Source organism: Felis catus, chromosome B2, assembly GCF_018350175.1.
Source record: "Felis catus isolate Fca126 chromosome B2, F.catus_Fca126_mat1.0, whole genome shotgun sequence".
NCBI classification, from domain to species: Eukaryota; Metazoa; Chordata; class Mammalia; order Carnivora; family Felidae; genus Felis; species Felis catus.
The window spans coordinates 71393616-71419984 of record NC_058372.1 but is presented as its reverse complement, the minus strand read 5'-3'; the positions used below and the strand labels follow the sequence as shown (position 1 = coordinate 71419984).

The 26369-nt window shown below is 40.7% G+C and overlaps 1 protein-coding gene across 2 annotated transcripts in view; it reads left to right on the top strand.

Annotated features, from left to right (window-relative positions):
- Positions 1 to 8940: 8940 nt before the first annotated feature.
- LCA5 (lebercilin LCA5) overlaps positions 8941 to 26369 on the top strand; it is a 149107-nt gene continuing 131678 nt past the window's right edge. For both annotated transcript variants that reach the window (XM_045057764.1, XM_045057762.1), the window contains exons 1-2: positions 8941 to 9083; positions 12039 to 12209. The gene's annotated coding sequence lies outside the window, so the exon portion shown is untranslated. The remainder of the gene's footprint in view (positions 9084 to 12038; positions 12210 to 26369) is intronic.

The window sequence follows — 26369 nt, the reverse complement described above, 5'->3', positions numbered from 1 at the left end:
TATTAGATAGAATGTGTGTGTGTGTGTGTGTGTGTGTGTGTGTGTGTGTGTGTGTACTGGGTCATATGTAAATATATTTCTTACTATGGATCATGGTCAGAAAAGATTGAAAACTCTTCTCTTTATATCCCTTCATTCTGGCTCTAAAATTCAAGATGTGTAAAATAGTTCCAACTTTTCTTTGAAACTTTAAGGGTGGAAATGAGCAGGAAAAAATGTATTTTTTAGGAAGAATTACTCATGCCAACAGCCAGCAACTTCAGGTTGTGCTGACAAGGCAGTTATCCCGTTTCTTCAATTCAAGAAATTATTCATGATAGTGCAATGACAGGTGCCAGGTTTCTGGAGTAACACAGTATCTAGCTCAAAATTTCACAGTGAGGGGTGGGGGGAGCTCTCTGGAGCCTTCAGAGTCAGCCTCTCCTTTGGCTGAACGTGGTTGGCACCGTGTATCTGACAAAGGATGCGAGGGAGAAGGAAGAGCCAAAAAGAAAAGGAAGAGGAAGAGAAGTTAATACAGCACTTCCTTCTCCCAAATCATAGGACAATTATGTAGTGTTTCCCTCCTGATGCATAAAATTCCACCATGACCAATCTAGTGCTGCGTGTGTGTTAATCATGATTCCTTCTAAAGATTGCGAGAGGTTTGCACACTAATAATGTGACATATGAGAGTGAGCTCTATAGTGAAGTGTGAGAGCCTGGAATTTTGTTGAAGTCCTGAGTTTGATTCATAGGGAACACAAGTTCAAGTCCCAGCTCTAAAGTTTAAGGTCTGGGTCAGCTTTCAATGAGTGTTTTTTGAGCACCTATTAATTTAGCCTCATAAGTCTGTTTTTCATTTTTCAAAGCAAAGAGGATTGATTAGAACTTTGCCAAGTGGCCTTTCATATATACCACTCAACTGAGTAGATCCCACTGTGATACATTTATAAACTTTTTATTTTTTTCTTTCAATAACCCCATGACAGATTTCTATTCCTAGTTTTTGGATGTGGTGTGGAGAGTTAAGTGACAGGTCCCAAGTCATGTGACTAGAAACTAACTATGGTCTCTGCCTCTAGAGCCTTTTATACTAGTGGTTTTTAAACACTGGTCCTCTTAGGCCTGTTTGGGGACAGTGGCCCTGGCCTTACCCAGGCTTACTGATGCATAAGAAGATGGACAGCTTCTCAGGTGATTCTGGTTAGTCCCAAAGTTTGAGGACCACAGCATTGAACAAAGAGGTAAAAGAGCTTAGGACCCCCCTCCACAGTCCCCAAAAAAGCACACCACACTTTACTCAGGAAGAGTTGATGAGATGGCTTTCCTGAGTGACCACAGTAGCACCTAAGACTTACAGGGCACTTTCTAACAGCCACGCACTGTGCTAGGTTCCTTATGGGAACTCTTACTTAATTGCAGTCACATTATGAAGTGAGTGCTATCCACACTTGAAAGTGAGAAGTCTCAGTTGAGGAACTTGCCGTGGTCACATAGCGAGTAAGTGTCAGTGCCATCACCCAGGCCATGTGGCTCTACTGTCCCCACTTGGAACAACCGCAGCAACATGTCTCTGAGGGCAATAAAGGACGCTGAAGCAGCACAAGAGAACAGGGAAGTGTGAAGACTGGGCAAAAAGCAATAAGTGAACTGAGAAGGAAGTCTAGAGATCCTGAATACAAATATTCTTCATTTTAGTGTTTTCTATCATTAACCTTAGTGAGAGAGTTAGAGGAACCAGACACATTACGTGGCTTCTGTTAGAAGGCAAAATGAGGAAAATGATACACTTCCAATTTTTAAAAAAACATTTTTTTAATGTTTATTTTTGAGAAAGAGAGAGAGAGAGAGAGAGAGAGAGAGAGAGAGAGAGAGAGAGAGAGAGAATGCGAGCAGGGGAGGAACAGAGAGTGAGTTAGACAGAGAATCTGAAGCAGGCTCCGGGCTCTGAGTTGTCAGCACAGAGCCCAACATGGGGCTCAAATTCGCAAATAGTGAGATCATGACCTGAGCCAAAGTCAGGCACTTAATCAACTGAGCCACCAAGGAGCCCTGATATATTTTCACTTTCTTATTTAAAAATGTTGCTTTGTCATCAAGGAAAGAGTCAGGACTTAGAGTGTGAAGACAGGGGCTAAAATCTGCTCTGCGTCAACCTGGAAACAACCCAGACTCGGATGGAGCTTCTGCCATTTGACAGGTAATGAGCTGGACACCTTCACCTTGACCTCCTCTTTTAGTTCTCTGGATTTCCTTATCTACAAGAGGGGCATAACAATACCTACTTCATAGAGTTGCTGAAAGTATCTAATCATATTAAATATTTGGGCTGCCTTGTGAACCATAAGACACTTCACATGTGTCCAGGGACATTATTATCAATGTGCAGTTTCTTCATCATCATTTGTTTGCCCAGTACCCACTGTTCACCCAGCATTGCCTAGACATGGGTAAAAATGCAAATGCATGGGCAACACAACCACGAAGACCAAAGATGGAACCGTCAGAGATGGAGTATCAATACCTTGTCTTGTGAATAGCTCTCGTGGATTTGGTAAGCGCCTTCTCAATATTGCGGCTGAAAACTGCAGGTTAGGGTGGTTAAATAAACTGCCCGCCCTCATATCTGTGTCTTTCTAAAGGCAGAACAAAAAGCAGAAAAGCAGTCTTTTTGGTGCCTATTTCACTGGCTCCAGATGAATGTGACTTTTTTTTTTTTTTTTGCAAAACACAAAAGATGGAGAAGTGTCCTATCTATTATTACCTCTGAACAGTGAATTATCTGACAGGTAGGAGATCCAAATTTCATCTACTGTTTCCAACATTTACAGAGAGCCTTATCTCTAAGTACAAATGTTATCAGGTGTTGAGAAAGAATAGAACCCTTTCTCTACACTATTTTCCCAATATGTCTCCAGAAACCATAGATTATAATATGGTATACTATAAACTGGAAAAAAATGTTCAAAAATTAGTTTATTCCACTCACTTAAGTGAATATCACCCTTTCATTCCCTAGGTTGCAGATTATTTTCATTTCTGATTCTGAAAAAGACAGGCTGGTTGATTTTTTATTAGCTGTGGTCTAAACAGAGTGCTATTTGTCTTTGGGGTTCACAGAGTCCCCCAGAGGGATCTCCACACCTGCCCCTCAGGTCATGAAAGTCCCAATAAGACTCAGGTAATAGGGGTGCCTGGGTGTCTCAGTTGGTTAGGCATCCGACTTTGGCTCATGTCATGATCTCACAGTTGGTGAGTTCGAGCCCTGCATCAGGCTCTGTACTGACAGCTATGAGCCTGAAGACTGCTTCAGATTCTGTGCCTCCCTCTCTCTCTCTGCACCTCCCCTACTCACACTCTTTCTCTCTCTCTCTCTCAAATAAATAAATAAACCTTAAAAAAAAATAAAAATAAAAAAAAGACTCAGGCAATAAAAGTTTCAGTAAGACTGTCTTTCCTCAGCCTGAGGTCCCCTGGACAAAGCCACTGACAGTAGGGTCAGCAGTCGGATGTCCTCGTGGGCAGCCCCCAGGCCCTTAGATGGCTGGGAAGGACACAGATGCATGAGAGTGGAACTGGCTCATGTCTACTGAATTCATGGAATCCACTCACATTCCCAGCTTGATGAGTAGGCAATTTTTGGTTCTATGGGTTTTGTGGATTGCTAGAGGAGTTCTGCAGCAAATATTGAACATTGAGCAAGTTGGGCTTCTCTGGAACCAAGCGGGTTTCTGAGCACCTCTTCCTGCTTTCAGCTGATGTGAGCTCAGGAAATGGGAATTGATTTTATCCTAGGTAGAACTTAATTAGAGAGGACGTTTGTTGCCGCAACATCCCAAGCTTCATTTCAAAGTCAAATCAAAATTATTTTTGTATTATTCAGTGGTTTGGATTACTTAGATATTCCCAGCTTGTGCTTGAGCAGCACTGAAACAGAGAGTAGGTTGCAGAACTATCCTTATTGTTGAAACCAGTTACATTTTTTTCACTCACTTATTATCAGATCCTTGATAATCTGGAAGTTCCTAGATAAAGTGGGGTTAGGGGAACAAAACAATCGTGGGGAATGCCGGCAGGAACCATAGGCTGCACCTGGGAGAATGGAACTTGTAATCGACTGCACATACCTGTTCTCTTTCATGGATGGTGAAGTTATAAGAAATCCAGAGCCCAGCCTTGCTTAACATCATGGACTTGCTGATAGCCGGTATTTTGGGGGCCATGCTCATGCCAGATTCTTTACAAACAATCCTCCCAGAAAATCAGCAAAAGCGGCAAAATGATTCATATTTTACAGATGAAGAGACCAAGGTTCTGAGTGGTTGAGTGACTAATCTGAGGTTACACAGCTAGTAACTGGCTCAGCTATTATTAAAGACTGAATTTGCCCAACACTCGAATCCATGACTGAATATTTTAAAACTAGAGACTTGAATTATATACTGTAGTTAATTTAAGGCCAATTGATTTAGCAAAGCTCTATTAGCTAAAAGAGTAGGAAAAAAAGCTGTCATTTGTTAACAAAACAGCAACAACTACCATTTGTTGGGCACCTTCTATGTGTCAGGAATATTTCCAGGCATCTCATATCTCTTATTTTATTTAAGCCACAAAATAGTCCTAGGATTGTTGCTCACCTTTATAAATACTTTACAGAGGACAGTGATACTTAGAGGGGTTACCTAGCATGCTTTCAAGGATCAGTTCAGAGGCTCTCAGGCTACATACAAGAGGATTAGGCTATGGATCCAAGCTGTGGGCAAAGCAAGGATATAAAATTATAAAATCGTAGATTCTTAGAGCTGAAAAGGATAGTAAAGGTGACTTAGTCTAACTCCTTTATCTTTTTTAAAATTTTTTGAATGTTTATTTGCTTTTCAGAGAGAGAGAGAGAGAGTGTGCACAAGTGGGAAAGGGACAGAGAAAGAGAGGGAGACACAGTATCTGAAGCAGGCTCCAGGCTCCGAGCTGTCAGCACAGAGCTTGACACAGGGCTTGAACCCATGAACCATGAGATCATGAATTGAGCCAAAGTCTGACACACAACTGACTGAGTCACCCAGACTCCCCTAGCTCCTTTATTTTCATATGGGAAAACCTAGGTTTAAAACTTTAGCAAAAAAAAAAAAATATCACACATCACGTAGTTATAAATCAAAGACTAGTAAACAGACTCAATTCAGTTACTTAATTTTTATCTGAGTGCTTACTATGTGCCTCTCATGACCAGGTCTCCTATCTCTCGGATCAAGGACTTTTTCTGTCAGACTTTGTGTAGAAGGCAAGACGGGGCCTGAAATCATGCAGCTTACCCCTAGTCCTGCAGAGGATAAGCCTAGGGCCTGAAGAGTGAAGAAAACAGGTGTGACAGGGCTTGAAGAGGGTGTTGTATCCATCCATTCACTCGTCGCCCATTCATACAATACACCTCTATTGAGTGTCTGCTCGTGTGCCAGGCACCACTCTTTTCTTGAACTGGGAAATATGACAGGTGTCTATGAAATTCCTGAACACTGTCAGGCCTCTTGTTAGAAGGCAGGACATGTCAGACCTTGTAGAGAAGGTCATGTGCCCAAGACATAAGATCTAAGTTATGGGACTGACAACAATTAATGAGAAAAATTTTCAACCTGCCCTGAAGCCAGAGGGGAGGGATCAGAGCTGAAGCATTAGTCACAGCTTGATCTTAAATGAGAAGATCAAAAAATAGCATTCTGGGAACACCTGGGTGGCTCAGTTGGTTGAGCCTCCCACTTTGGCTCAGGTCATGATCTCATGGTTCATGAGTTCAAGCCCCACATCAAGCTTGCTGCTGTCAGTTCAGAGACTGCTTCGGATCCTCTGTCCCCCCTCTATGCCCCTCCCCCACTGTCTCACACACGCTCTCTCTCTCTCTCTCTCTCTCAAAAATAAATACACATTAAAAAAATATCATTCTGAGTTACTTTCAGAATGATTTGTCTTGCATAAAATTAAGTCCAAGCCTTTTGATTAGATCCTCACTGGATGATTTCTTTTAACACAGTTAATAAGAATTATGAAAAACATCTGTTTCTGTAACAAAGGGCCATATTCATAAAGTTCACAGCTTGTGAACTGTGGGGGCATTTATGAAGATAAGAGTGCCTCTACTATGCATAAGGCAATACAGAGCTCAGCTTCTTCATTAGCTTCCAGGTCATGAGATCTTCTCTGTCTCTCTAAGCTGAAAGCATAAACTCCTGAAGCACTTTATTTGTGAGTCTCTTTCATATTTACATATAAATATTTACATATGAATGCATATTTACATATAATTTACATATGATATTTACATATAATTTAAGAAATGTATGTTGAATGAAAAAATGCATGACTGAAAAAAGTGAACTCAATGAATTAAGTGACAATCCAAGGTTATATAACTAATTAACAGCGATCTTGGACTTGAAGCCTCCATCTAATTTGTATTTCACTCTCCCAATTTGCTTCTTTGGAATCTTTCAACACTATTAAAAAAAAAAAAAAAAAGAATGGTAATATTGTGCCTTCCTTTGCTCCAGAATAAGAATGTCAGCAAAATGTCTTGTAATCTTTGAACAAGCAAATGTAAAGTCAATGTATGGGAAGGCAGACATTATCTCAGGCAGCATCTCTCAACCTGCAACAGGTGGCATAATGACATTTCTAAAATTCTCCAACCTGACACTGAAGATGTGCCTTCCACGTGCATAAATGTGATAATAATTCCATCTACTGGGATACATGAGAAATGAGATTCGAATAGCTTGCCTTCTTTGTTTGAATAAATGGATGAGAATAGTCTAGCCAATCTCTTCTAACTTTGTGTCCACAGGCATATTTGCTGCCTTAGTGGAAAATAAGACTGACTTTATTATAAAGGCAGACAGGCTGAAACATCACTGATTCAATGTTTTGGAATCCTGAAAACTAATGGAAATATAGTTAGGTGACTGCTTGGGTCAATATGGCTATTGGATCAACCGTGTGTGAACAAATTTTTAATAATCACCATAGAAAAAAGGATTGTGCCAATTCAGATGGCTCTGTTGACTTAACCATGCTGGAGGGCTGGGAAGCAATGAGGAATGAAAAGGACTCCTCTATTGGAAAAGCTGTCTGTCAGTGATGGGAGGCAGGAGTGTTGCAGGTGGAACCCTGAACCTGGAAAGGCAGGGCACATTCTTGAAGCAAAGCCAGTATCAGGTATGGCCATTCCTTCCCAACTAGTCAAACTTGTCTGGGTATGTATAAGCAATGTCCTTGGTAGGCAAATAGAGATTCTTCAAATAATGCAAACTTTCTGCCCTTTACATACATTTTCCTCCTATAGAACTTACATTTGGCAGCCAGTGCTACCTCATTACTATCAGCACACCAGACTCAAACATATATCCCAATTTACAAAGTCCTGAATTGCAAAGGAACTTATCACACAAGGGAAAATCCTATTGGTTGCCAATAAGAAGCCATCTCTCACACCAACACTGAATGTATGTTTAGTGTAAATGATCAACTTGAATCTCCACCCCTCCCTGTTCCAGCCCCGATAGGAAGCAGAGTGTTAGGACCATGGAATGCTGCACCCTCAATCTCCCCAGCAATTGTGCAGGGTGTAGAAGATTAGTGTCTTAGCACAGGGCTCTGCATTTCAGCATTCTCTGGGAGTAGTGTAACAAAACCTTGCCAGGCATCAGACAATCACCTAGGCAACTTAAAATAAATGCATATTTTCCAATTGTATCCATATCTGATGAATCAAAATTAATGCTGAGGAGAGTGGGGGTGTGGGTAGGATATCTGTAATTTCAGCAAGCACTCCAGGTGGCTCTGATATAGGTGATCTCGGCTCCTATAGCTGAGATAGGAAGCCAGATTCCTAGGTTGAATTTGGGGCTGGATGAGAGATTTTGTAGGTTGTAGACAGAATTTTCCCACTGAATACGCTCGATTATGCAAGACACTGTCAGAATCTTTATAAAACCATTGTCGTAGTGCCCCCATGTTACTATGTTAGTGCCCTTGGTTTGAATTATAATTTTTTGGAGGAGGCTCTGGATCCTATTAGGTCAGAACTTCTTAAACAGTTACCATGTGCCAAGACCTTTGGGCAACAAAACGCGTTAAACGTGTTTCCGGCCTATAGGAAGCTAACACTGAATCTAGACTGGGGAGAATAAGTCTCTCATACAGGAATAATCAGATGATAGTCTAGAGACTAGAAGAGCAAGACATATTGAAGGTATGAGTCTGGTACACCTTGATTCAGGTGATGTTGGAAACTAGCCTCTTAGGAGGCCATAGGGAGCCTTTCCAGTCTCTCCTTACTTTTCTTGTGATTGATGAATGTTTGCTGTGCCTCTGTGCTGGCACAGCTGTAGTAGGTTTAGGATCAGGCAGTAGAGGAGCACCTCCAGGCTCTGAGGGAAGAATTGAAGAAAGGCTGGAATAGCCAGGTCTGGGGGGTAAGTACTCAACAGGACTGTGGGTTTAAAGAAGGGAGGGAGAGAGGGAGGGAGGGGCGCTTGGGTGGCTCCCTCGATTGTCAGCTCAGGTCATGATCTCATGGTTCATGAGTTCGAGCCCCACGTTGGGCTCTGTGCTGACTGCTTGAAGCCTAGAGTTTTCTTCGGATTCTGTGTCTCCCTCGCTCTCTGCCCCTCCCCCGCTGGTGCTCTGTCTCTCTTTCTCTTTCAAAAATAAGTAAACATTAAAAAAAGTTTCCAAAAAAACAAGGGAGGGAAATGATGAGGAATAAGAGAAAAAGAGATAAGTAGAGCCAGGAACTCTGCCTTCTGCCATGTGCATTGGGATCCCAGCATGTGCTATTTGTCCAGCTGTGCATTCTGACCCTAATACTCCAGTACTCCGTGCTCCATCTCTGGATCGGTCCACCAGACTGCAGGCTTTCTCAGTTACGCATGCTCTCTTGCAAGGTTACGGTTCCCCTGCTGTGATTCAGAAGCTACAGGGAATCAGCCTGAGTTGGGGCGGGGCAGAGGAAGCTCCAGGCTGCAGAAAGCTTTAAGACCAGCTGAACCGAACATCATCAACAGAGATCACAATGAGGCTGGGAGCAATCAAGACCTATGTGCAAAAAGGTGTGTTGTGAAACAAGGTTATTTACATTCTTATAAAAAGAGTCCTGGGGGGAAACGGTGGATGGAGTTTTGGTAGTAAAGTCAGCAGTGAAGTCCTTTTTAAAGGTCTGAAAAATTCAAGGGGCGCCTGGGTGGCGCAGTCGGTTAAGCGTCCGACTTCAGCCAGGTCACGATCTCGCGGCATGGGAGTTCGAGCCCCGCGTCAGGCTCTGGGCTGATGGCTCAGAGCCTGGAGCCTGTTTCCGATTCTGTGTCTTCCTCTCTCTCTGCCCCTTCCCCGTTCATGCTGTGTGTCTCTCTCTGTCCCAAAAATAAATAAATGTTGAAAAAAAAATTTAAAGGTCTGAAAAATTCTAAATATACACTGTAGAGGGGGTGTTTATCTCTCTCTAGTCCAATAAAGAAGCAAAGTGTGTTTTCCTTTTAAACAACTAGGAAAAAAATATTTAGGTCTATCTCAGTACTGGAGCCCAAAGTTTAATTTTGAAAATAATGAACATCCAAAACCAAAATAGTTTTCTTAAAAAAAAATAGTGTGGTGGTAGGTGACAGCAGCATTACTCATACAATGTGTACTACTGGCAGAACTTTCCATCCAGATTTTATTGTGTGAATAAATGATAAAACTTGTAGGGGGCGCCTGGGTGGCTAAGCTGGTTAAGTGTCCGACTTCAGCTCAGATCATGATCTCACAGTCTGTGAGTTCGAGCCCCACATCGGGCTCTGTGCTGACAGCTCAGAGCCTGGAGCCTGCTTTGGATTCTGTGTCTCCCTTGCTCTCTGCCCCCCCCCCCACCCCACGCTCTCTCTCTGATAAAAATTGTTAATTTATATAAAATCAACTGAATAAGGAAATTGTCCTGAGTTTAAATGACAAAAAATACAGTATTTAGTAAAAAGAAGGAGGAATATAGATTTCTGATATCTAAAAAGCCAAAAATGTGATTTCCTTGCCATAATAAACTGTGACAATTTAACCAGAAAGCAAATGGTTTCTAAAATTCTGCAAGAGAAAGAAAGAAAGAAAGAAAGAAAGAAAGAAAGAAAGAAAGAAAGAAAGAAAGAAAGAAAGAAGGAAAAAAGAATTAAAAGAAAAATGGAGCACCTGGGTGGCTTAGTAGGTTAAAGTCCAACCCTTGATTTCGGCTCAGGTCATGATCCCAGGGTCGTGGGATCAAGCCCCATGTCACACTCCATGCTGAGAGTGGAGCCTGCTTAAGATTCTCTCTCTCTCACTCTGCCTCCTCTCCCCTGATCGCACTCTGTCTCTCTCTCTCTAAAAAAGAAAAAAAGGGGGGACAAAGAATTTTAAAGGGTCTGCCAACCAGCCAGGCACTAAGGGTCAGACTGTTTTTGTGATGCACCGGTGACAGTTCCAGTCATCGCCATTCAGCAGTGCTCAGCATGGTAGGGAAAATGCAATGTAACCAGAATTGTGAGAGCAAAAACGTCTGAACTCTTCCAGCAAGGGTATCTAATGCCCAACATGGAAAAAAGTTTTCGGGGCCCTGTGAATACAAAGGTAGCTCTAGATGTGTATATGACTAGGAAGAGTTAGGAAAAACAAAATACACACCCCACCACCTAAAACCTAAACATTTTGTGTAAGGATTGTCCCAAGGCTTCAAGCACATCCAGAAATGTAAGCAGGGCAGACTCCTCCGAAGGATGCCTTACAATCCCCAACTGGGATCAGAAGGACACCAGGTGGTGTGTGAGTTTCCTGCAGCCGCCCCTCTCCCTGACCATTTCTGACCCCTGGAAAGGCCCTTTCTAGCCTTTGGCATCAGTTTTCCAATTCGGATGATGAATCCAACAACACTTTAAAGTTTCATTACATTATTGGTTATTTTAAATTAGTAGCCTCTGGATTCTTCCACTGGGGATTCATATGATTAAGACTGTAATCTTATGTCCAGGAGAACTAACTGAGGTAAAAATTGTCCGCCACGATTCTATTTCCAGATGAAATTTGCCTCCTAGTGACCAACTCTGCCATCATGCTTGCAGACACTGTTTTCATTTTCTGATTTATTCTGCTGGAATGATTTCTCTTTTGAATGTGTTTAAACAAACTGACTATCATAACCACACATGTTCCAAGTTCTCTTCACAAAACTTGCGTTTTGACTCTCACGTGTTGAATGCTGCAACAGCCATCAATGGGTAATAACGCTTGTCCAGCTGCCTGAATTTCTGTGCCACACATTTCATATTGGCACTTAACACTTGAACTGGGGTACTCATTGAACTAATTTCCCACATTTTAAAATTGTGAATATTATAGCTTTACCACAACATCAAGAATTCAAGGTGGTTTGTGAAGTTGTGATCTCAATATTTGTCTGAAGAATTCTTCACGCAACTTCAAGGGCAGAGAGTAGGAAATTAAACTGTAATGGAAGACTGGAATAAGATTACGAAGTTATTCATTCATATGATTAATAGTTCAACAATTTATTTATTTCTCACAATTCTGTGGGTTGCCTGATTGACTGTTCTGCTGATCTGTCCTGGCATCATTCATGTGGAAATGCACCCATGCGGCAGATTGGCTGGGGGTGGGCTCAGCTGGGGGCTGTGGGCCACAGCACCTTGATCTTACCACATGTAGGCTCTCTGTAGAGCCACCTTGAGCTTTCTTACGGTGTGCTGGTCTCAAAGCAGACTTCTCAGGGGGAACATTCGAAGAGTGTGAAGAGAGGACTAGAAAACCTTTTAAACAAAAGCTGTAAGACCTGTGTTACTTTTGCCACATTTTACCGATCAAAACAAGCCACAAAGCCAGCCCAGATCCAAGAGCAGAGAAAATAGGCTCCACCTCTTCAGGAGAGAAGTGGAAGAGCCACATTGCGAAAAGCTTGTGGGATGGGAGATACTGACGCAACCCATTTTTACAAACCATTACTACACCCCATGTAACTAAAACAATGCACATTCCTTCTGCATGCAAAGGATACTGATCACCACCACCCCCTGGCTCCTCCCATTATGGCACCTGCTTCAAGTTTGGGATTCAGTCATCTCAAATGTCTCAGATTCAAATGCAGAAGGATGACTTCCCTATGCCCTTGTGTGCAGCTGCTCAGATGTGCTTTTCTCCATCTGGAAACTTGTGAACGAAAGGTAAGTTTGTGCTCTCCACACACCCAACATGCAATGATGACACATGGACAGGAAAACTGCAACAGACAAATGATTATATGTGGTGCACTGTGGGGGTCCTGAAGAGAGCAGAAAGTAAACACGGAAAAAGTGGGAAGTTCCCATCCTCAGGTAGATGGATTAGGAGTCCTCAAGTCATCCGGTGAGGGATAATTATGGAACCACCACCATTTCCTGAGCATTTACTATGCCAGGCACTGTTCTGAGCATTCTCCACATACTTTCTCATTTAACCTTCATCGCTAACTTGAGAAGAGAGGAACCTATTTGGCAACTGAGGAAAACCCAGGCTCAGACACAATAAGTGAACTAATTCATCTAAGCCCCATGGCTAACGTAGTTGGAGGTGGGAAAGTTGAAAATAGCTTTGAACTTTCTAGCTTGGATATTCACTGGGAAAGGGAAATAGAACAAATGATAGGAAGTGGGAAAGTTGAGTTAACCTTTGGACGTGTGAATTTTGAGGTACCTGCAAGATATCTATGGGGAAGAACTAAGGGCTAGAAATACACATTGGCCTTCTTTAGAGATTTTTCAGTCTTTGAATTATTCAAACCTTAAATATGAGTCTGAATTACAATGTTTCCATCATAAAACTGAATTTTTTACTTGTCTCTCTTTTACTTAAATAAAGAAGTTGGAAAGGAAAGCAATTTGGGGATGAAATTGGCAAAATCCAAGACCTGCTCAATTTCAGCTTGTCTTGGTTAAAAGTGGCTTATTTGTGGCTGGCATTTCTCATAAATCATTCTGTGGGCCATGGGTAGGTGGGGTGGCTCAGGGCTGGTTTTTCTGCAGTACAATTCTCGCCACAGTTCCCTTGAACTTGCACAAGAAAGCTCTAATTCTAGTGAGGGACGGATTTAGAATATTCATTTCTTTGCTGGGGAGAGTATACTCTTTGCATTGCGCCACATTGGAGGAATATTGGCTCTTTGGTCAATGGAGAGTCTCATTTCCTTGTAGAGGATAGTTCTTGTGTTTGAGTCTACCTTTGGTTTCTTTGTAAATCAATTGCAATTGAAAACATAGAAATGTCTCAACTGCTGAGCCATTACCTAATTGTAAGCTTAATAGAAACAATGGCCTCTCAAGGATTGAAAATCAGGGCCATTGCAGTACTTCTGATATTTCTTGATACCCGCAAGGGGGATTGTACTGGCATCCTAGAGGGCTTCATGTGGAAGGAGACGGAAGAACAGTTGCGTGGTGCTGCAGTTTGATTTGGAATCACTCTCTTAAAAAATGACAAAAATAACTGGTGTCCCTGTTGGGTCCTTTTTAATATTTAGCTGGCTGCCAGGTTCTATCACCCTTTGGTGTCTGGTAGGCAAGAACACAGACGGTCCAGTAACCACAGCAGCAACACTTTGACTTGTTTTCTGCCTGTCAGCTTTTTTCAACATCATATTCCTTTCAAAGCAGAGGTTTTCTCTTGCACTCATGCTCACTTCGTCTCTCTCGCCCTGTTTCTTCCTCCTTCTCCCCTCTCTCCTTGCATTCTCAGCAGACTAAAAAAGAACAAAGAAGTTTCATATAACTTCCTCCTGTTTTTTTCAGTTTCTAAATCATTCAACCTTAAATACGATAACGTTTCTATCATAAGCAACATTTCTTACTTGTCTTTCTTTTACTTAAATAGGAGATACGGAAGAGAAAGCAATTACATGGCTACAGATTACTAAAATAAAGCCATTCTTTAAAAAAAAGTTTATTTATTTATTTTGAGAGAGCAAGCACGAGTGGGGGAGGGGCAGAGAGGGGGCGGGGAGACAGAATCCCAAGCAGGCTCCGTGCTGACTAACATGGGGCTCTATCTCACAAACTGTGAGATCAGGACCTGAGTGGAAATCAAGAGTCAGATGATTACTGAATGAGCCACCCAGATGCCCCAAGATAAGGCCATTCTTAAACCTTTGCATTTAGGCAGGATCCCATAAGCCCAAGTAGTAAGCATGCATCCTTAAGGACTCTTGAAGTCAGATTCTGCTACTTCTTCCACCCTCACATTAAAAGTCTTGCTTGATGGGGCACCTGGGCGGCTCAGTCAGTTAAGTTCTGACTTTGGCTCAGGTCATGATCTCACAGTCTATAGGTTCGAGCCCCACACTGGGCTCTCTTCTGTCAGCACGGAGCCTGCTTCGGATCCTTTGTCCTGTCTGCATGGCCCCTGCTCACATTCTCTCTCTCAAAAATAAATAATTAAACAAAAGAAAATTTAAAAAAAAGTCTTGCTTGACACTTTCCCCAGGGCCTCACTCTTAGGTACATTTATTAAAAATCTGCTGCCTGTATTCCAATTTCCCCTCTGTAACATTGCTAAGCAGGATATCTGACAAATATTTTTGAGTTTCTGCACCTCAAAAATCAACTTTTTTGTAGGATTACTTCAGGACTCTAAACTTCCCTGAAACATCTGTAGGCAGACATGACATTTTATCTCTTTTTGTTTTTTATTTTTATTTATTTTTTTTTTAATTTTTTTTTTAACATTTATTTATTTTTGAGACAGAGAGAGACAGAGCATGAACGGGGGAGGGGCAGAGAGAGAGGGAGACACAGAATCGGAAGCAGGCTCCAGGCTCTGAGCCATCAGCCCAGAGCCCGATGCGGGGCTCGAACTCACGGACCACGAGATCGTGACCTGAGCCGAAGTCGGACGCTCAACCGACTGAGCCACCCAGGCGCCCCTCTTTTTGTTTTTTAAATGTCACCCCCTCAGGGAGTCCTTCCTGAAATTTGGTTATTTTCCTAGTCTCTGTACGTGCCTTTAATTGTGATTTATATATTTATTTGTTTGATTTGTTGTTTATTGTCTGTATCTCACAACAGACTCTAAACTCTGAGGGCAGAGACCATTTTTGAAATGTTTAATGTTGTATTCCCAGTATGTTATACAGGATTTGTTTCTTTGTAAGTATTAAACAAATAATTTTCAAATGAATGAATGAACATTTCCTATTTGATAAACTCCTTTTAGATTTGATTGCAGAACAAAACCAAACCCAGTTTTTGAATTTAAATTGTTGGTATGGTTTCTGTTTCCCCTTTTACTTTGGCTGCTAAGGAAGCTCAGGTTAATGCTCAATCAGTATAGCTTTATTTGCTAATGAGCATAGTTGATTCCTTTCTTTTGCATGGCTTTTATTTTCTACTATTATAGTTATATTATTTTTGTTTTTTATTATAAGCCACCTCAAATATTTCTGAAGGCAAGAACCATATAATAATAATAGTTAAAGTAAATATAAGATACTTTATAGTAAAATGATTTTTCAAGAACCTCCTGGAGACAATAGTGTGTACTATGAATGGTTAAGGCTATTAAATAATGATGTGCACAGTAACCAAAGAAACTTTAAATTGAAAAGGCCTTTTCACTCTTCAGTTATACGGTATTAGGTGAAAATAAGTAAGCATTACATATAAAACTGATCATATTCATCAGGAAAATAGTTAAACTTTCAAAAGGTAAAATCCACTTGAATTGCTGGAACATTACTACATTATTTATATATCATATTTATATATTTTTATATATCTATACACACAAGAATGTATATATACATGTATATGTTCTTGCAGACGCACTTAAAACTCCTTCCCTCTGTGACCTATAAGATGCCCTGCTGCCTTTTTCTAGAGAGAAAAATCCTGTCTAAAAAACATAATTCACAGATTTTACCACCTTAGGTAAATGGTGTTGGCAGTTGATCCCGGTTTGCAGTTCAGGACATGAAATCCTTCAGCTGACACTGAGATTTGTTTACAGCTGGCGGAGGTAGGGGGGAGGGAGCCTTCGGAGGGACTCTTGTGATGCTTTTAATAATCTGTGGCCAGAAGAAGAAGCAGTGGTGAGGGAGCAAATCAATGACATCAGTGTCACCTGGGAAGATGGTATGACAACTGATGATTTATTAATAGAAAGGACAAGTATGGGAAAATGTCACACTTAGAAAATAAATGATTAGTGGCAAGAGAAGCTGGGAACCCATTTCAGATGAAAGAAGGAAGTACTTTTCCCAGCAACAAGACAGTATCTACTTCTGTGCCTGAGGGGGCAGGAATGAAAACAAGGATAGGTTTGGTTTTCTCCCTGGGTAGACAGTGAAGGAATGGGTAATGTGGATAATGCAGGTTTTTTTTAATGTTTTACTTATTTTGGGGAGAGAGCACATGAGCTGGGGAGGGGCAGAGAGAGAAGACAAAGGACCCCAAGTGTGAGCCCCATGTGGGGTTCAAACTCACAAACCGTGAGATCATGATCGGAGCCAAAGTCGGACTTTCAACCGACTGAGCCACCCAGGTGCTTTGGATAATGCAGGTTTTGAACCCAGTAAGGAATGGAGGGTCCACTGGCTTCCTCAGTCCCTGTTCCTGGTTCTCTGGGGTGGGGGGATATAGCCAGGGGACAAATGGAGAGTGATTTGCCTTCTGCTTACTGTTACTTTTCCTCTATGCATAGCTAGGAATAGTATCCATCACCCAGAGTTCCATCTTGCACCTGGGAAAACATTTAGTTGCCAAGCGCCTGTTTTCTCAACCCTCATATCATTTCCTTCTAGGATTCCACATTCATGCTGGGCTAATAATAAGGTGCGTTGCTCTCCAGTTGTGTGAGGGAGGTATATAATCACACCCACATTCCTTGGGGGTTCTGAACCAACTGGAAAAAACCAAACAACCCTGGCATGTAGATAGTATTTGTTTTGTGATGTTGGTTGTGGTTTTTGGCCATTTCCCCTTCCTAGTAGCACCCAATTTCCTTGTATAGAATGTCCTCTCCTCCACTGTGGCCGGTTCCCATGGGACAATTGATAAACTGCCTGCCCTGTCCTGGTCAGTTGAATCCACCCTACAGTCGCACATTTGGGCGGCACCAGTCTTTTGTTCTCACAACAGAAGCTGCTATGAACATACTTGCACATGTCTCCTGGTGTTTGTGTGAAAAGAGCGGCTTTGCTAGGTCATAGGGTACGTATATGTTATTGCCAAAGTGTTTTCCGAAGTGGTGCTTCTGATTTGCACTCCCATAAGTAGCAGATGACAATTCTCACTGTTCTGTGACCATGATAACACTTGACACTTTCCAAAACTTACATTTTCCCCACTTGTTTTGAATAAAATATCAGTGGGGTTTAATTTGCATCTATCTGATGTTGAAGAGGTTGAACATTTTTTATTTTTTTTGTAACTCTACTGAAATGTAATTCATATACCTTACAATTCACTTATTTAAAGTGTACAATTCAAAACCTTTTTGTTTATTTACGGAGTTCTACGGCCATCACCACAAGCAACTTCAGAACATTTTCATCATCTCCCAGAGCAGTCCTATAGCCACTAGCAGTCATTTCTCACCCTTCCCCCGCCCCAACCCCAAATCCATCAGTCCTGGTAACTTTCTGTCTCTATAGATTTATCTACTCTGGACATTTCCCATAAATGAAATCATGTAACATGTGGTTCTTTGTGAGCAGATTCTTCTACTGAGAACAATGCTTTTAAGCTTCATCCATGTTTTTTTTTATTTTTTTTTTAACGTTTATTTATTTTTGAGACAGAGAGAGACAGAGCACGAATGGGGGAGGGTCAGAGAGAGGGAGATACAGAATCTGAAACAGGCTCCAGGCTCTGAGCTGTCAGCACAGAGCCCGATGCGGGGCTTGAACTCACGGACCGCGAGATCATGACCTGAGCCGAAGTCGGCCACTTAACCGACTGAGCCACCCAGGCGCCCCGAAGCTTCATCCATGTCGAGAGTGTGCCATGATCAGTACTTCATTACTTTTTATTGCCAAATAATAGTCCATTCTGTGGATATGCAACACATTATCCATTCATCAGTTGAATGTTATATAGAAATCCAACATGCATTGTTTCCACTTTTTTTTAAACTTGTTTTCTTTTTTATTTTTTTTAATTTACATCCAAATTCGTTATCATATAGTGAAACAATGATTTCAGGGGTAGATTCCTTAGTGCCGCTTACCCATTTAGCCCATCCCCCCTCCCACCACCCCTCCAGCAACCCTCAGTTTGTTCTCCATAATTATGAGTCTCTGCTGTTTTGTCCCCCTCCCTGTTTTTATATTATTTTTGTTTCCCTTCCCTTATGTTCATCTGTTTTGTATCTTAAAGTCCTCATATGAGTGAAGTTATATGATATTTGTTTTTCTCTAATTTTGCTTAGCATAATACCCTCCAGTTCTATCCACGTAGTTGCAAATGGCAAGATTTCATTCTTTTTGATTACTGAGTAATATTCCTTTATACACACACACACACACACACACACACACACACACACACACACACCACATCTTCTTTATCCATTCATCCATCGATGAACATTTGGGCTCTTTCTGCTCTTTGGCTATTGTTGATGGTGCTGCTATAAACATGGGGGTGCATGTATCCCTTCAAAACAGCACACCTGTATCCCATGGGTAAATGCCTAGTAGTGCAACTGCTGGGTTGCAGGGTAGTTCTATTTTTAGTTTTTTGAGGAACCTCCGTACTGTTTTCTAGAGTGGCTGCACTAGCTTGCATTCCCAGAGTTGTTTCCACTTATAAACATTGTGTACAAATTTTCATGTGGATATATATTTTCCTTTCTCTTGCATATATACTAGGAGTGGAATTGCTAGCTCATATGGTTAATTTTATTGTTAACCTTTTGAGGAACTGCCAGTGGCTACAGTTCCTTGGTGGCTGTGCCATTTTACATTCCCATCAGTAGTGTCGGAGGTTTCTAGTTTCTCCATATATTCACTCATATAGTATCTGTCTTTTGATTGTAGTCATCCTAGTGTATGCCAAGTGGTATCTCAGTTTGGTTTTGATTTATATTTCCCTGATAGCTGGTGATGTTGAGCATCTCTTCATATGCTTACAAACCATTTGTATATGTGTCTTCTTGGAGAAATGTCTATTCAGATCATTTGCCTATTTTAAAATTGTTTTCTCTTTTTATTATTGAATAGTAAGAATTTGTTACATATTCTATTTAAAATGTCCCTTACTATATAATAGAATTACCAAAACTCTTCTACCATTTGTTAGGGTGTCTTTTCATTTTCATTTTCTTATTTATTTTTAGTTTTAGTTTTTAGTTTTAAATTTATACCCAAGTTAGCATATACTGCAACAATGATGTCAGGAGTAGAGTCCTTAATGCCCCTTACCTTTTTAGCCTATCCCCCTCCCACAACCCCTCCAGCAACCCTCTGTTTGTTCTCTATATTTAAGTCTCTTATGTTTTGTCTCCCTCCTTGTTTTTATATTCGTTTTGCTTCCCTTCCCTTATGTTCATCTGTTTTGTATCTTAAATTCCTCTTGTGAGTGAAGTCATATGATATTTGTCTTTCTCTGAATGACTAATTTCACTTAGCATAATACCTTCCAGTTCAATCCACCTAGTTGCAAATGGCAAGATTTCATTCTTTTTGATAGCCAAGTAATACTCCATTGTGTGTGTGTGTGTGTGTGTGTGTGTGTGTGTGTGTGTGTGTGTGTATACACACCACATCTTCTTTATCCATTAATCCATCGATGGACGTTTAGGCTCTTTCCATACTTTGGCTATTGTCAATAGCACTGCTATAGAAATTGGGATCCATGTGCCCCTTCAAAACAGCACACCTGTATCCCTTGGATAAATACCTAGTAGTGCAATTGCTGGGTTGTAGGGTAGTTCTATTTTTAATTTTTTCAGGAGCCTCAATACTGTTTTCCAGAGTGGCTGTACCAGTTTGCATTCCTACCAGCAGTGAAAAAGAGATCCTCCTTCTCCACATCCTTGCCAACATCTGTTGTTGCCTGAGTTGTTAATGTTAGCCATTCTGACAGGTGTGGTTTTGATTTGTATTTCCCTAATGATGAATGATGTTGAGCATTTTTCCATGTGTAGGTTGGCCATCTGGATGTCTTCTTTGGAGAAGTGTCTATTCATGTCTCTTGCCCATTTCTTCACTGGACTGTTTGTTTTTTGGGTGTTGAGTTTGATAAGTTCTTTATAGATTTTGGATACTAACCCTTTATCTGATATATCATTTGCAAATATCTTCTCCCATTCCATCAGTTGCCTTTTAGTTTTGCTGATTGTTTCCTCTGCTGTGCAGAAGCTTTTTATTTTGATGAGGTCCCAATAGTTTATTTTTGCTTTTGTTTCCCTTGCTTCCGGAGACATGTTGAGTAAGAAGTTGCTGTGGCTGAGGTCAAAGAGGTTATTGCCTGCTTTCTCCTCTAGGATTTTGATGGCTTCACCTGTCTTATGTTTAGGTCTTTCATCCATTTTGAGTTTATTTTTGTGTCTGGTGTAAGAAAGTGGTCCACGTTCATTCTTCTGCATGTCGCTGTCCAGTTTCCCCAGCACCATTTGCTGAAGAGACTGTCTTTATTCCATTGGATATTCTTTCCTGTTTTGTCAAAGATTAGTTGGCCATACGTTTGTGGGTCCACTTCTGGGTTCTCTATTCTGTTCCACTGATCTGAGTGTCTGTTTTTGTGCCAGTACCTTACTTTCTCATGATTACAGCTTTATAATATACCTTGAAGTCCAGGATTGTGATGCCTCCAGCTTCGGTTTTCTTTTTCAGGATTGCTTTGGCTATTTGGGGTCTTCTCTGGTTCCATACAAATTTTAGAATTGTTTGTTCTAGCTCTGTGAAAAATGCTGGTGTTATTTTGATAAGGATTGCATTAAATATGTAGATTGCTTTGGGTAGTGTCGACATTTTAACAATATTTGTTCTTCCAGCCCATGAGCATGGGCCCTTTTTTTTTTTTTTTTGTGCCTTCTTCAATTTCCTCATTAGCTTTCTATAGTTTTCGGTGTATAGCTTTTTCACCTCTTTGGTTGGGTTTATTCCTAGATATTTTATGGGTTTTTGTGCAATTATAAATGAGATCAATTCCTTGATTTCTCTTTCTGTTGCTTCATTATTGGTATATAGGAATACAACCAATTTCTGTGCATTGATTTTATATCCTGCAACTTTGCTGAATTCATGGATCAGTTCTAGCAGTTTTTGGTAGAATCTTTCAGGTTTTCCATACAGAGTATTGTGTCGTCTGTGAAGAGTGAAAGTTTGACTTCCTCCTTGCTGATTTGGATGCCTTTCATTCATTTGTATTGTGTGATTGCAGAGGCTAAGACTTCCAATACTATGTTGAATAACAGTGGTGAGAGTGGACATCCCTGTCGTGTTCCTGACCTTAGGGGGAAATCTCTCAGTTTTTCCACATTGACGATGATACTAGTGGTGGGTCTTTCATATATGGCTTTTATGGTTTTGAGGTATGCTCCTTCTATCCCTACTTTCTTGAGGGTTTTTATCAAGAAAGGGTGCTATAATTTGTTAAATGCTTTGTTTGCATCTATTGAGAGGATCATGTGGTTGTTATTCTTTCTTTTATTAATGTGATAGATCACAGTGATTGATTTGCAGATATTAAACCAGCCCTGCATTCCAGGAATAAATCCCACTTGGTCATGGTGAATAATTCTTTTAATGTATTGTTGGATCCAGTTGGTTAGTGTCTTGTTGAGAATTTTTGTACCCATGCTCATTAGGAGATTGGTCTGTACTTCTTTTTAGTGGGGTCTTTATCTGGCTTTGGAATCAAGGTAGTGCTGGTCTCCTAGAATGAGTTTGGAAGTTTTTCTTCCATTTCTATTTTTTTGGGAACAGTTTCAAAAGAATAGGTGTTAACTTTTCATCAAATGTTTGGTAGAATTCCCCCTGGAAAGCCATCTGGCCCTGGACTCTTGTTTTTTGGTAGATTTTTGATTACTGATTCAATTTCTTTGCTGGTTATGGGTCTGTTCAAATTTTATATTTCTTCCTGTTTCAGTTTTGGTAGTTTATATGTTTCTATGAATTTGTCCATTTCTTCCAGATTGCCCAATTTGTTGGCATAAAATTGCTTATAATGTTCTCTTATTATTGTTTGTACTTCTGCTGTGTTGGTTGCAATCTCTCCTCTTTCATTTGTGATTTTATTTATTTGGATCCTTTCCTTTTTCTTGTGATCAAACTGACTAGAAGTTTATAGATTTTGTTAATTCTTTTAAAGAACAAGCTCCTGGGTTCATTGATCTGTTCTACTGTTTTTTTGTTTTGTTTTGTTTTGTTTTTTGTTTTTTGGTTTTTTGGTTTCGATAGCATTGATTTCTGCTCTAATCTTTATTATTTCCTGTATTCTGCTGGTTTGGGGTTTTATTTGCTGTTCTTTTTCCAGCTCTTTTAGGTGTAAGGTTAGGTTGTGTATCTGAGACCTTTTTCCTTCTTTAGGAAGGCCTGGATTGCTATATTCTTCCCTCTTATGACTGCCTTAGCTGTGTCCCAGAGGTTTTGGGCTGTGGTGTTATCATTTTCATTGGCTTTCATGTACTTTTAAATTTCCTCTTTGACTTCTTGGTCAGCCCATTCATTCATTAGTAGGGTGTTCTTTAGTCTCCAAGTATTTGTTAGCTTTCCAAATTTTTTCTTGTGGTCAATTATGAGTTTCATAGAGCTGTGGTCTGAATATATGCAAGGTATGATCTTGATCTTTTTGTACTTTTTGAGGGTTGACTTGTGTCTCTGGAGAATGTTCCATGTGCACTGGAGAAGAATGTGCATTTTGCTGCTTTAGTACAAAATGTTCTGAATATATCTGTTAAGTCCATCCAGTCTAGTGTGTCATTCAAAGCCATTGTTCCCTCATTGATTTTCTGTTTACATGATTTGTCCATTGTTGTAAGTGGGGTGTTAAAGTTCCCTACTATTATGGTATTACTATCAATGAGTTTCTTTATGTTTGTGATTAATTGATTTATATATTTGGGTGTGCCATATTTGGAGCATAAATGTTTACAATTTTTAGATCTTCTTGGTGGATAGACCACTTAGTTATGATATAGTATCCTTCTTCATCTCTTGTTACAGTCCTTATTTTAAAATCTTGATTTTCTGGGGTGTCTGCATGGCTTAGTCACTTAAATGTCTGACTTCGGCTCAGGTCATGATCTCATGGTTCACGAGTTCGAGCCCCGTGTTGGACTCTATGCTGAAATTTCAGAGCCTATAGTCTGCTTCAGATTCTGTGTCTCCCCCTCTCTGTGCCCTTCTGGTACTCATTCTCTGTCTGTCTATCTCTGTCTCAAAAATAAATAAAACATTTATTTTATTTTATTAAAAAAATTTTTTTTCAACGTTTATTTATTTTTTGGGACAGAGAGAGACAGAGCATGAACGGGGGAGGGGCAGAGAGAGAGGGAGACACAGAATCAGAAACAGGCTCCAGGCTCTGAGCCATCAGCCCAGAGCCCGATGCGGGGCTCGAACTCTCAGACCGCGAGATCGTGACCTGGCTGAAGTCGGACGCTTAACCGACTGCGCCACCCAGGCGACCCTCAAAAATAAATAAAACATTAAAAAAAAATCTAGATTGTCTGATAAGTATGGCTACTCCGGCTTTCTTTTGGTGCCCATGAGCATGTTTGATAGTTCTCCATCCACTTAATTTCAATATGAAGGTGTCTTTAGGTCTAAAATGGGTCTCTTGTAAACAGCATAGAGATGGATCTTGTTTTCTTATCCATTCTCATACACTATGTCTTTTGATTGGAGCGTTTAGTCCATTGATGTTTAGAATGAGTACTGAAAGATATGAATTTATTGCCATTGTGTTGCCTGTAGAGTTGGGAGTTTCTGGTGGTGTTCTCTGGTCCTTTCTAGTCTTTGTTGCTTTTGGTCTTTTTTGTTTTCATCTTTTTATCCTCTGAGAGAGTCCCCCTTAAATTTCTTGCAGGGCTGGTTTAGTGGTCACAAACTCCTTTAATTTTTGTTTATCTGGGAAACTTTTTATCTCTCCTATTTTGAATGACAGGCTTGTGGATAAGGAATTCTTAGCTGCATATTTTTCTGATTCAGCACATTGAATATATCCTGCCACTCCTTTCTGGCCTGCAGAGTTTCTGTGGAAAACTCTGCTGTGAACCTGATCTGTCTTCTCTTGTAGGATAAGGACTTTTTGTCCTTGCTGCTTTCATCATTCTTTCCTTGCCTGAGTATTTTGTGAATTTGACTATGATATGCCTTGTTGATGGTTGGTTTTTGTTTAATCTAATGAGAGTTCTCTATGCTCCTGGATTTTGATGTCTGTTCCCAGGTTGGGAAGTTTTTTGCTAGGATTTGCTCATATAACCCTTATACCCCTTTTTCTCTCTCTTCATCTTCTGGGACCTCTATGATTCTGATGTTATACCTTTGTAATGAGTCACTAAGTTCTCTAATTCTTATATCATACTCTTTTGCCTTAGTTTCCCTCTTTTTTTCCTGCTTCATTATTCTCCTAGTTTGTCCTCTATATCACTGATTCACTGCTCTGCTTCATCCATCTTTGCCACCGTAGCATCTATTTGAGATTGCATCTCAGTTATAGCATTTTTTATTCCATCCTGACTAGATTTCACTTCTTATATCTCTGCAGAAATGGATTCTAATCTATTTTCAACCCCAGCTAGTATTCTTATTATCATGATTCTAAATTCTGGTTCAGACATCTGTTTTGATTAAGTCCCTGGCTGTTATTTCTTCCTGTTCTTTCTTTTGGGGTGAATTCTTTTGTCATTTGAATGAGGAAAAGGAATTAATAAAGTAAAACCAATAAAAATTTAAAAATTTAAAACCACACCGAAAAATCAAATAAATGAAGCTAGATCCTAGGTGTGTTTTGGTCTGGTTGTTGAAAGAAGATTGATAGATTAGAGAAAAAAGAGAAAGATAAGAAAAGAGAAAAAAGGAAAATGTTTGAAAATTTGAAAAAAATGAATACAATAAAATAGAATAAAATGAAATAATGAAAGTGAAAGTGAATTTTAAAAAATTACAAAAAGTAAAAAATACAGTAGAAAAAATTAAAGAAAAATCTTTTTAATAAAAATGGAACATAAAAATATTTTTTTTCTTTTTGTATTCAAGAATAAGAAAAGAAAAATTAAAAAAATTGAACAGATAGACCAGCGAACAGAATGAAGTACGATTGAAATTACATCTAGGGGCGCCTGGGTGGCGCAGTCGGTTAAGCGTCCGACTTCAGCCAGGTCACGATCTTGCGGTCCGTGAGTTTGAGCCCCGCGTCAGGCTCTGGGCTGATGGCTCAGAGCCTGGAGCCTGTTTCCGATTCTGTGTCTCCCTCTCTCTCTGCCTCTCCCCTGTTCATGCTCTGTCTCTCTCTGTCCCAAAAATAAACGAAAAAAAATAAAAAAAAAAAAAGAAATTACATCTGGTTTCTCCTAGAAGTAAAACTATGAAGCACTTTATAGTCTGTAAATTAAGCAGTAGGCCGACTTGTGTTGTTCCTGAAGAGCGAGTTTGGCCCAGTTCGGCGGGACTTAGTGTAACAGCTCCATTCTCCACTAGATGGCACTGCTTAGCTTACTGGGGTGGATTGCTGTGGTGCATGTAGGCATCTATGCACATGCGTGGTAGGGGTGAAAATGGTGTCACCCAGCTACCCAGTCTCTATTATCAGAGCTCTGTGCTCTCCCAGACAGGCAATCAGGCACACCTCTCCTTTGTTCCTGGCTTCCATCCACTCCCTGCTTCTACACTATCCATGACCAAGCCATCAGGCTGCCACCTCCCTCCTGAGTTTTATCTCAGATGCAGCTGTATTACCCAATCCTTCACTTCTCAGGGACTACGGCTTTGACCTACTCAGATTTTCTGGGGGAGAATCTCGCTGAGCAATGGCTGGGTGCTGGCCTGCCCCCAGGAACGTTTAGGAGACCACACTGCTGCCGATACCCAGAGACTGCAGCTGGGTGCCAGCCCATCCCAGAAAAAGTTCACACGATCCTGTAGCAGCAGTGTTTCAGGGATTATGGTAAATCACAACACACATCTGGCACCGGGCTTCACCCTTAATGTCTTTGTTCCAATACTAGCAAATGTGGTTGTTTTCCAGGTCCTCTAGGACCTTTGCCTGTGGTAGGGCTGCCCAGCCTCTACCAAATGTCCTCCCAGCAGGGAAACCGCCACTGCCCATGTGACTCCAAGGGGTCCTCGGACCTTGCTCTCTCCTCCCGGGGATTTGCCCTTCCCACCAGAACTCCTCCAGTTATCAAGC